We start from the raw sequence: 10226 nt of genomic DNA, 5'->3' as shown, positions 1-10226 counted from the left end.
GTAAAGCAGATAAGGCAATCAAGTACAATCACGAAATCATACTTCAAGTAAAAGTTCAGAACGAGTAAGTAAATCACCAAGTAGTCATGAGTAAATGAATGAATGTAATGCAATGCACTGACCAACTCTCCACTCCCGTACACACATGCTAAAGGCTAAGTGTAACACCTCGTAGCTTCGGGCGAAGGTTTGACTCATAAGATGATAATATAATGGAACCAATATGAGAGTTATAGGAAGTGTTTATAAAACTAATCAATTCATAAGAAATGTCTTTGGACAAAGCAAAGTTAGAAGCCACTCTACGGGGCATGTTTGCAAGTGAGTTTGTAGAAGGTCTTATTTCCAACGACCATAACCCCTTTATTAATTTGTAATTTGGGAAAATGTCCTAAATGAAAGTTGTAGCCCTTTGAAATACCTTTCCAACGATATATTATGGGGGTCAAGGGGACATCAGTACAAAAAGTTATGGACATTTTACTGAAGGATTACAGAGCAGTCCGCTCACTGGTCATGTTATACGAACCAGTTATACGGTCCATTAATTTTATACGGACCGTATAATTCGTCCATATTTCATGAAATTGCAATTTGACATTCTGTTTTGCACCATGATAAAATATGGTCATATTAGACGGACCGTATAACTTTATACGGACCGTATAAGTGTCTATATAATTTTCCGCCTCACTTTTGTATAAATTCAAGCCTTCAGTTCTTTTATTTAATTATTCACAATTCCAAACCCTACCAACAATCCAAAACATCAAGGTAAGTCAATCCAAATCCTTCCAAATCAATTCTAACATATACTCTTATAATCTAAGCAAGAAATCATTGTTCCTAATCTAGGGTTTTCAAGAAAAACCCAAACTCAAGGCTCAAGGTCTAAACCCTAGGGAATTATTTCAAGTTTGGAACTTTACCAAGGTATGTAGAACTTCTATCCACATGTGGGAGTCTCTACGTTCTTCCCCACGCTCCGTTTCTTGATATATCCATGAAGTTCAAATCCTAGGGCATTAAACCCAACATATTGGTAGCCCATATATATGTATTTATGAACATGAATTTTGTATCTATATTCATTGTTGTATTCCTAATCTTCTATTACGGTTATTAGGAACCCTAGCTTAATCCATGAATCAGGAATTCTTCCTCATGTGTTCTCAGTATGTTTATATGAAGCTTCATGATTTTATCTAGCAAGTTACAAGCATGTTTTCAAGTTAATTATATACGTATTTATGATTATTATTATTATTATTATTATTATTATTATTATTATTATTATTATTATTATTCATGAATCAAGAACATATTTGCAAGACTATGACAAGTATCTCATGAAACCATGATCTCACAAGCTATCATGATAATTCACATGTTTTGGGATTTGCTTAGTTAACCGAGAAGGCTCAGTAAAACCTGAAACTACGTAGCCATCGTAGGATAAGGGTTGTCAGCAAGGAGGCATCACCTTCATTATGCAGTTTGGATCCTTACATGCTTATTATTATTATTATTTAAATCTCATATTCCTGGCAAGGTGTGAGTGTTCTGGTAGGGACGCAAGTACCGCATCATGTTGTCGGTTATACTATAGCACTCCCGCGTTACAACGTATATATATATACATGTATTTCCATTGATTTCTTGTTTTGATTTTACTCACGTTTCATGCTCATGTTCAGGTTATACTCAGTTTCAGTTCATGTCCTATACCTATATTGTGTCATGTTCTTCATTTCAGCAGGTTTTACATACTAGTACTATTCACCATGTACTAACGTCCCTTTTTGCCCGGGGCCTGCACTTTACGGTGCAAATATCAATTTTTAGGAGCATACACCTGCGTAATAGGATCACCTCAGTTATCAGCTTATTGGTGACCCCCACTTCTCTCGGGGTTCAACACGGAGTCTGCATTAGTACTCAGTTTATGGTACTCTAGGGCCATGTCCTGGTAGTTAGTATTTAGACATGTTTTAGAGGTTTCATAGATAGATGTTAGTTCACGGAGTCAGTTGTGCTTTTAGGATTGCAGACTATTACATTTTTCATGATTTTTCATGCTATGAGATTACTTCAAGACTTTATTCCGCAATTACGTTTTTATGATTCATTTAAATTGCATCATATAGATTATGTTATTTTGATACCCATGTTGACAAGCAAGCCATGAGTTTCGCTCGGACACATGCAAGCAAGGCCCGAGTGCCGTGTTGCTCCCAGGCCATGGTTCGGGGCGTGACAAAGCTTGGTATCAGAGCCTAGGTTCAAGTGTCTTTAAGGAGTCTAGGAAACCATGTCCAGTGGGGTCAATTTTATATGTGTGAGGGCCCCATACATATAAACAGTTGATCACCAAGACATTTAGGATTATCTCACTTCCTTCATACTCTAGATCGTGCAGTTAGAGCAGTACTTTCAGGATGCCTTTCTAATTCGTGCGTGTATGTATTTTCGAAAATACTGCGAAAGGAAATACACCAGAAAGGCCACAGCCACCAGCCAAGGGGCTACCGCAGAAGCAACTCGCAAAGAGACCGTTCTGACTCAGACAGCAGCCCCAACCGCTCCTAAAGTTACACCTCTTAGTGATTCGGATGGGCATGTTAGGAATGCTATCAATATGCTCACACAACTGGTAGCAGCTCAGGCCCAACGTTAGGAATCTGGGTCAAGTTCAGGAGGTAATAAAGAGTCTTCTAAGACTAAGGACTTTCTCAAGATGAATCCCCCAGTCTTTACGGGGACAAAGAAAGATGAGGACCCTCAGGACTACATTGATGCTCTTCAGAAAATCTTCAGGATTATGACAGTTACGGAAATCGAAGCAGCTACTTTTGGAGCTTATCAGCTGCAGAGCATTACTAACAAGTGGTATGAATCTTGGGAATTGTCCCGAGGTGAGGATACACCTGATGCTACATGGGATGAATTCACAAGTGCATTCCTGGACCACTTCATGCCAATATAAGCCAGAGAAGCTAAGGCTGAGCAATTCCTTAAGCTTAAGCAGAATGGTAGGTCAGTTTAGGACTACTATTTAGAATTTATTAGGCTGGCTAAGCATGCTCCAAATATGGTACTGGACATGAGGGCAACAGTGAGGAGGTTTGTTGGGGGTCTTGATTCCCATTTGTATGATGGAGCCAATATTGTCGCACAAAATGGGGGGATGACTATCGCCAAGATGGTTGCTTTCATATAAGGGAATGAGACAAGGCTAAAGGAGGAGCAAGCTTTGCAGAAAGAGAAAGACAAGGAGTTCAACAAGAGGTCCAAGTCTACCGGACAGTTCAGCGGTAATGAAAACAGAAATTTCTTTAAGAACGGGTCGGCGGGACTGCTCGTCCACGCAAGTGCTCCAGTTTCCAAGTTCAGAAAAGATAACCGTCAGCAGAATTGCAGGTCATCAGGCTCCCAGTCTCAGGCCAGTGTGAATCAGAGTAACTTCACCAATCTGATTTGTGCTAAGTGCGGGAAGAGGCACCCTGGGGAGTGCCGCTTTGGATTGAATATTTGCTATGGGTGTGGCCAGCCGGGCCATTTTCAGTGAAATTGCCCTTCAATTAGACAGGGCACAGGAGGTAATCAGACTCAGTCAGTAAATTCTTCAGTTCCTCATAATAACGGACTCGGGCGGGGACGTGCGGCTACGTCGGCACCGGCGGTGGCCCAAACCGTTTGTATGCTTTGACCGGGCATCAGGATATCGATGCCCGTACTGACGTTATCACAGGTATACTCAGTTTTGATGTTTATTCTCTCATAGACCATGTATCCACCTTATCCTATGTCACCCCTTATGTTGCTAAGAAATTTGATATTGAACCCAAAAAGCTAAAAGAACCTTTTGAAGTGTCTACTCCAGTTGGTGAGTTAGTCGCCTTTGACGTGTCTGTCTATAAGTACATCCCGGTCGAGTCTATCACCATGTTGTTCCAGCTGACCTATGTGAGTTACAAATGGTGGAGTTTGATGTAATCATGGGCATGGACTGGTTATCTTCATTTTATGCGTCAGTTGATTGTAGAACGAAAGCTGTAAATTTTAAGTTTCCTAATGAGCCAGTCTTAGAGTGGAAGTGTGATTCAGTAAGTCCTAAGGGTAGGTTTATTTCTTACCTCAAGGCAAGAAAAATGGTGTCTCTCGTTCGGGTTAGGGATTCAGCTTCCCAGACCCCAACTCTTCGGTCAGTCTCTATTGTTAATGAGTTTCCAGAAGTCTTTTCCTAGGATCTTCCCGGAATTCCTCTTGATAGGGAAATTGATTTCGCAATTGACCTGCTCCCAGGTACGAAACCAATATCTATTCCACCATATAGGATGGCTCCAGTTGAATTACGAGAGCTTAAGGCTCAACTCAAAGATCTTCTAGACAAGGGTTTTATGACCCGGTGTCTCTCCATGGGTGCCCCAGTCCTTTTCGTTCGCAAGAAAGATGGTTTTTTGCGTATGTGCATTGACTATCGCCAGCTCAATAAAGTCACGATCAAGAACAAATACCCTCTTCCACGAATAGATGACTTATTTGATCAGCTTGAGTGCTTGATGTTACTCCAGATAGATCTCGATCGGGTTACTATCAACTTAAGGTTAGAGGACAAGATATTCCCTAAGACGACCTTTAGAACCGGATATGGTCATTTTGAATTACGTGTCATATCCTTCGGTTTGACCAATGCCCTGATAGCATTTATGGACCTCATAAATAGAGTCTTCAAGCCATATCTCGACCTCTTTGTCATTATCTTCATAGATGATATCCTCATTTACTCCCGTAGTGAGGTCGAGCACGCAGAACACCTTCGTACAGTTCTTCAGATTCTCAAGGACCATAAGTTGTATGCAAAATTCTCTAAGTGTGAGTTTTGGCTCAAGTCAGTAGCTTTCTTAGGTCATGTGATTTCTGATGAGGGTGTTCAAGTTGACTCTCAGAAGATTGAGGCCATTAAGAATTGGCCCAAACCCACATCAGTTTCAGATATCCGCAGTTTTTTGGGTCTAGCAGGCTATCACCGACGTTTTGTAGAGGGATTTTCATCTATTTCAGCACCATTGACCAAGTTAATGAAAAAGGAAGTTAAATTTCAATGGTCAGATGCCTGTGAGTGCAGTTTCGAGGAATTGAAAACGAGATTGACTTCTCCGAGTTTGACTCTACCGAAGGAAGGCAAGAAGGGTTCATGGTTTATTGTGATGCTTCGGGAGTTAGTCTCGGATGTGTCTTAATGCAGCATGGTAAGGTTGTAGCTTATGCATCTCGTTAGCTCAAGGTTCATGAAAAGAACTATCCAACTCATGATTTAGAGTTGGCAGCTGTGGTTTTTGCACTTAAGATATAGCGTCATTATTTGTATGGAGTGCATGTTGATATTTTAACAGATCATAAAAGCCTGCAGTATATCTTCAAGCAAAGAGAGCTGAATCTTAGGCAAAGAAGATGGCTCGAATTGCTTAAGGATTATGATGTGGATATTCTCTATCATCCGAGAAAAGCGAATGTTGTAGTCGATGCTCTTAGTCAGCGTTCCATGGGAAGTTTAGCCCACATTGAAGCAGATAAGAGAGCTATTACCAAGGAAGTTCATCGTTTGGCCAGTCTTGGAGTTTAGCTTTTGGACTCCGAGGATGGTGGGGTGGTTGTTCAGAATAAAGCTCTTTCCTCTTTAGTCATTGAAGTCAAGGAGAAACAATTTAATGATCCCTACTTGTTGTAACTGAAAGAGGGGATTCACAAGCATAAGACGATGGCTTTTGAACAAGGGGGAGATGATGGTACCTTGAGGTACCGAAGCAGATTGTGTGTTCCAGATGTAGATGGGCTCAGAGAGCGAATCATGTTAGAAGCTCACAACTCCAGGTATTCCATTCACTCAGGTTCCTCTAAGATGTATCATGATCTTAAGAAGATTTATTGGTGGAACGATATAAAGAAGAATGTGGCAGATTTTGTAGCTAAGTATCCGAATTGTCAACAAGTGAAAGCCGAACACCAGAGGCCTGGTGGCTTGGCTCAGAATATTGATATTCCTATCTGGAAATGGAAAATGATCAATATGGACTTTGTATTAGGTCTACCTCGTTCATCTAGGAGGCATTACACTATTTGGGTAATCATTGACCGGCTTACTAAGTCGGCACACTTTTTGCTAGTCAAGACCACAGGTTCAGCAGAGGATTACGCCAAGTTATATGTTAATGAAATTGTCAGATTGCATGGGACCCCAGCGTCTATTATTTCAGGTCGTGGTGCTCAGTTCACGGCGAACTTTTGGAAATCCTTTCAGAAAGGATTGGGTACGAAGGTGAACCTCAGCACAGCTTTTCATCCACCGATAGATGGCCAGGCGGAGCGCACTATTCAGACCCTTGAGGACATGTTGCGAGCATGTGTCCTAGATTTCAAGGGTAATTGGGATGATCACTTACCTCTCATCGAGTTTTCCTATAATAACAGTTATCATCTTTGGCATTAGGATGGCACCGTTTGAAGCTCTGTATGGGCGAAGGTGTAGATCACCAATTGGTTGGATCGAAGTTAGTAAAGCAGAGTTGTTAGGACCAGATTTGATTTATCAGGCTATGGATAAAGTCAAGTTAATACAGGAGTGTTTGAAAATGACTCAGAGTCGCCAGAAGTCTTACACAGATGTGAGGCAAAGGGACTTAGAATTTTTAGTTGATGATTGGGTGTTCCTTAAAGTCTTACCCATGAAGGGTGTTATGAGATTTGGCAAGAAAGGGAAGCTCAGTCCTAGATATATTGGACCTTATAGAAATTCTGCGAAAGGTCGGTCTAGTAGCTTATGAACTTGAGTTGCCACAAGATTTGGCTGTTGTACATCCCGTGTTTCATGTGTCCATGTTGAGGAAGTGTGTGGAGACCCATCATTGGTTGTTCCTGCTGATACTATAACAGTTAAGGATGATTTGAACTATGAGGAGATCCTCGTAGCCATTCTTGACCGTCAGGTTCGCAAGTTGAGAACTAAGGAAGTAACCTCAGTAAAAGTCTTGTGAAGGAATCAAAAAGTTGAGGAAGCTACATGGGAAGCCGAGGAGGATGTGAAATCCAAGTACCCATTTTTGTTTGAAGAGCAAGCAGGGAACTCTCAAGGTAACTTTCCATAGCCCATGTCATGTCATGTCTCATGTTTCACGCTCATGTCATGTATCCAGTGCCCATGTTCTATGTCTTAGTATTCATGTTTCCATGTAACCATGTCATGTTAGTTCAGTCTCCATGTTTGACGTCATGTTTCCTTCAGGTTCATGTAGTCAAGCCATGTCCAGCCATATTCTTAACCATGACCTACTATTCGAGGACGAATGATCCCAAGGGGTAGATATTGTAACACCTCGTAGCTTCGGGCGAAGATTTGACTCGTAAGATGCTAATATAATGGAACCAATATGAGTGTTATAGGAAGTGTTTTGAGCACTAATCAAGTCATAAGAAACGTCTTTGGGCAAAGCAAAGTTGGAAGCCACTCTACGAGGTATGTTTGCAAGTGAGTTTGTAGAAGGTCTTACTTCCAACGACCATACCCCTTTAGTAATTAGGAATTTGGAAAACGTCCTAAATGAAAGTTGTATCCCTTTCAAATATCTTTCCGATGGTATATTATGGGGGTCAAGAGGACATCTGTACAAAAAGTTATGGCCATTTTACTAAAGGATTACAGAGCAGTCTGCTTATTGGTCATGTTATACGAACCAGTTATACGGTCCATATAATTTTATACAGACTGTATAATTCATCCATATTTCATGAAATTTCAACTCGACATCCTGTTTTGCACCATGATAAAATATGGTCATATTATACGGATAGTATAACTTTATACGGACCGTATAAGTGTCCATATAATTTTCCGCCTCACTTTTGTATAAATTCAAGCCTTCAGTGCTTTTATTTTATTATTCACAATTCCAATCCCTAGCAACAATCCAAAACATCAAGGTACGTCAATCCAAACCCTTCCAAATCAATTCTAACATATACTCTTATAATCTAAACAAGAAATCATTATTCCTAATCTAGGATTTCCAAGAAAAACCCAAACTCAAGGCTCAAGTCTAAACCCTAGGGAATTGTTTCAAGTTTGGAACTTTACCAAGGTATGTAGAACTTCTATCCACGTGTGGGAATCTCTACGTTCTTCCCCACGCTCCGTTTCTTGATATGTCCATGAAATTCAAATCCTAGGGCATTAAACCCAACATATTGGTAGCTCATATTTATGTATTTATGAACATGAATTTTGAATCTATATTCGTTGTTGTATTCCTAATCTTCTATTACGGTTATTAGGAACCTTAGCTTAATCCATGAATCATGAATTCTTCCTCATGTGTTCTCAGTATGTTTATATAAAGGTTCATGATTTTATCTAGCAAGTTACAAGCATGTTTTCAAGTTAATTATATACGTATTTATGATTATGATTATTATTATTACTATTATTATTATTATTATTATTATTATTATTATTATTTATGATTATGATTATTATTATTACTATTATTATTATTATTATTATTATTATTATTATTATTATTATTATTATTATTATTATTCATGAATCAGGAACATGTTTGCAAGACTATGACAAGTATCTCATGAAATCATGATCTCACAGGCTATCATGATAATTCACATGTTTTGGAATTTTCTTAGTTAACCGAGAAGGCTCAGTAAAGCCTAAAACTACGTAGCCACCGTAGGATAAGAGTTGTTAGCAAGGAGGCAACACATTTATTATGCAGTTTGGATCCTTATTATTATTATTTAAATCTCATATCCCTGGCAAGGTGTGAGTGTTCCGCTAGTAGGACGCAAGTACCAGATCATGTTGTCGGTTATACTATATCACTCCCCACGTTACAAGCAGTTATATATATACATGTATTTCCATTGATTTGTTTTCGAGACTTTATTCACGTTTCATGCTCATGTTCAGGTTATACTCAGTTTTCATTCATGTCCTATACCTATATTGTGCCATGTTCTTCATTTCAGCAGGTTTTACATACTAGTACTATTCACCATGTACTAACGTCCCTTTTTGCCCGGGGGCCTACACTTCACGGTGCAAATATCGATTTTTAGGAGCATACACCTGCGCAGTAGGATCACCTCAGTTATCAGCTTATTGGTGAGACCCACTTCTCTTGGGGTTCAACACGGAGTCTGCATTAGTACTCAGTTTATGGTAGTCCAGGGCCATGTCCTGGTAGTTAGTATTTAGACATGTTTTAGAGGTTTCATAGACAGATGTTAGTTCACGGAGTCAGTTGTGCTTTCATGATTGCAGACTATTACGTTTTTCATGATTTTTCATGCTATGAGATTACTTCAAGACTTTATTCCACAATTACATTTTTATGATACATTTAAATTGCATCATATAGATTATGTTGTTTTGATGCCCATGTTGACAAGCAAGCCATGAGGTTCGTTGGGACACATGCAAGCAAGGCCCGAGTGTCGTGTTGCGCCCAGGCCATGGTTCGGGGCGTGACATCTTCAGCTTGCAGCAACAAGTGCTTCCTTTCAGAAAGTGGTGGATTATGCTAGGACTGTCGAGGGAGTTCGGCAGGAGGGTTACCATAAGCACGCGGAGAAAAAGGCCTGAAAAGGTGGTGGTTATAGTGGCTTTTTCTCTAAGGGCCAGAGTTTCCAGTTTTATTCGGGACGCCTTGTTCGGTCGAGCTATGCGAGGTTTCAGCGGAGGCCCGTTAGGGGTCGATCGGCCTTTTATTCCGGTCGACTGGGGGTTCCGGAACTGGCTCCAGTTATGGTGGTTACTCGGCTTCGTCCCCATTGCATTCGACATCAGATGCTGAATCGCGGGTGCTTTGAGTGTGGTGATATGGGGCATTTCAAGGGGAATTATCCCAGACTTAGGCAAGGTGGTCAGAGTACTCAGTTTCAGGCTCCTCGAGTCCCAGCATCAGATAGAGAGGGGATCTTATGGTGGGAACCGTGCTCAGTTTGGTTGTAGTGGTGACACAAGCTGATAGAGGTGGCCCCCAGCCTAACAGAGGTGGGTTTCAGTCTGGTAGAGGTAGTGATCCACCCGGCAGGGGCGGAGCTCAGACCGAGCAATAGTTCGCAGGCTACTGGTAGACGGGTTCATTGTTATGCCTTTCTGGCGTTTTCTTATGTTCACATTTTCTCATGGGTCTTGATAGGTCTGATTTTTCTTT

At 40.6% G+C, this 10226-nt stretch overlaps 1 pseudogene; it reads left to right on the top strand.

The window, feature by feature from the left end:
- Positions 1-2737: 2737 nt before the first annotated feature.
- The window catches only part of LOC132053734 (mediator of RNA polymerase II transcription subunit 15a-like), a 15016-nt pseudogene continuing 7527 nt past the window's right edge, over positions 2738-10226 (top strand).

Source organism: Lycium ferocissimum, chromosome 4 (genome assembly GCF_029784015.1).
Source record: "Lycium ferocissimum isolate CSIRO_LF1 chromosome 4, AGI_CSIRO_Lferr_CH_V1, whole genome shotgun sequence".
NCBI classification, from domain to species: Eukaryota; Viridiplantae; Streptophyta; class Magnoliopsida; order Solanales; family Solanaceae; genus Lycium; species Lycium ferocissimum.
This window is presented reverse-complemented; position numbering and strand designations above follow the sequence as displayed.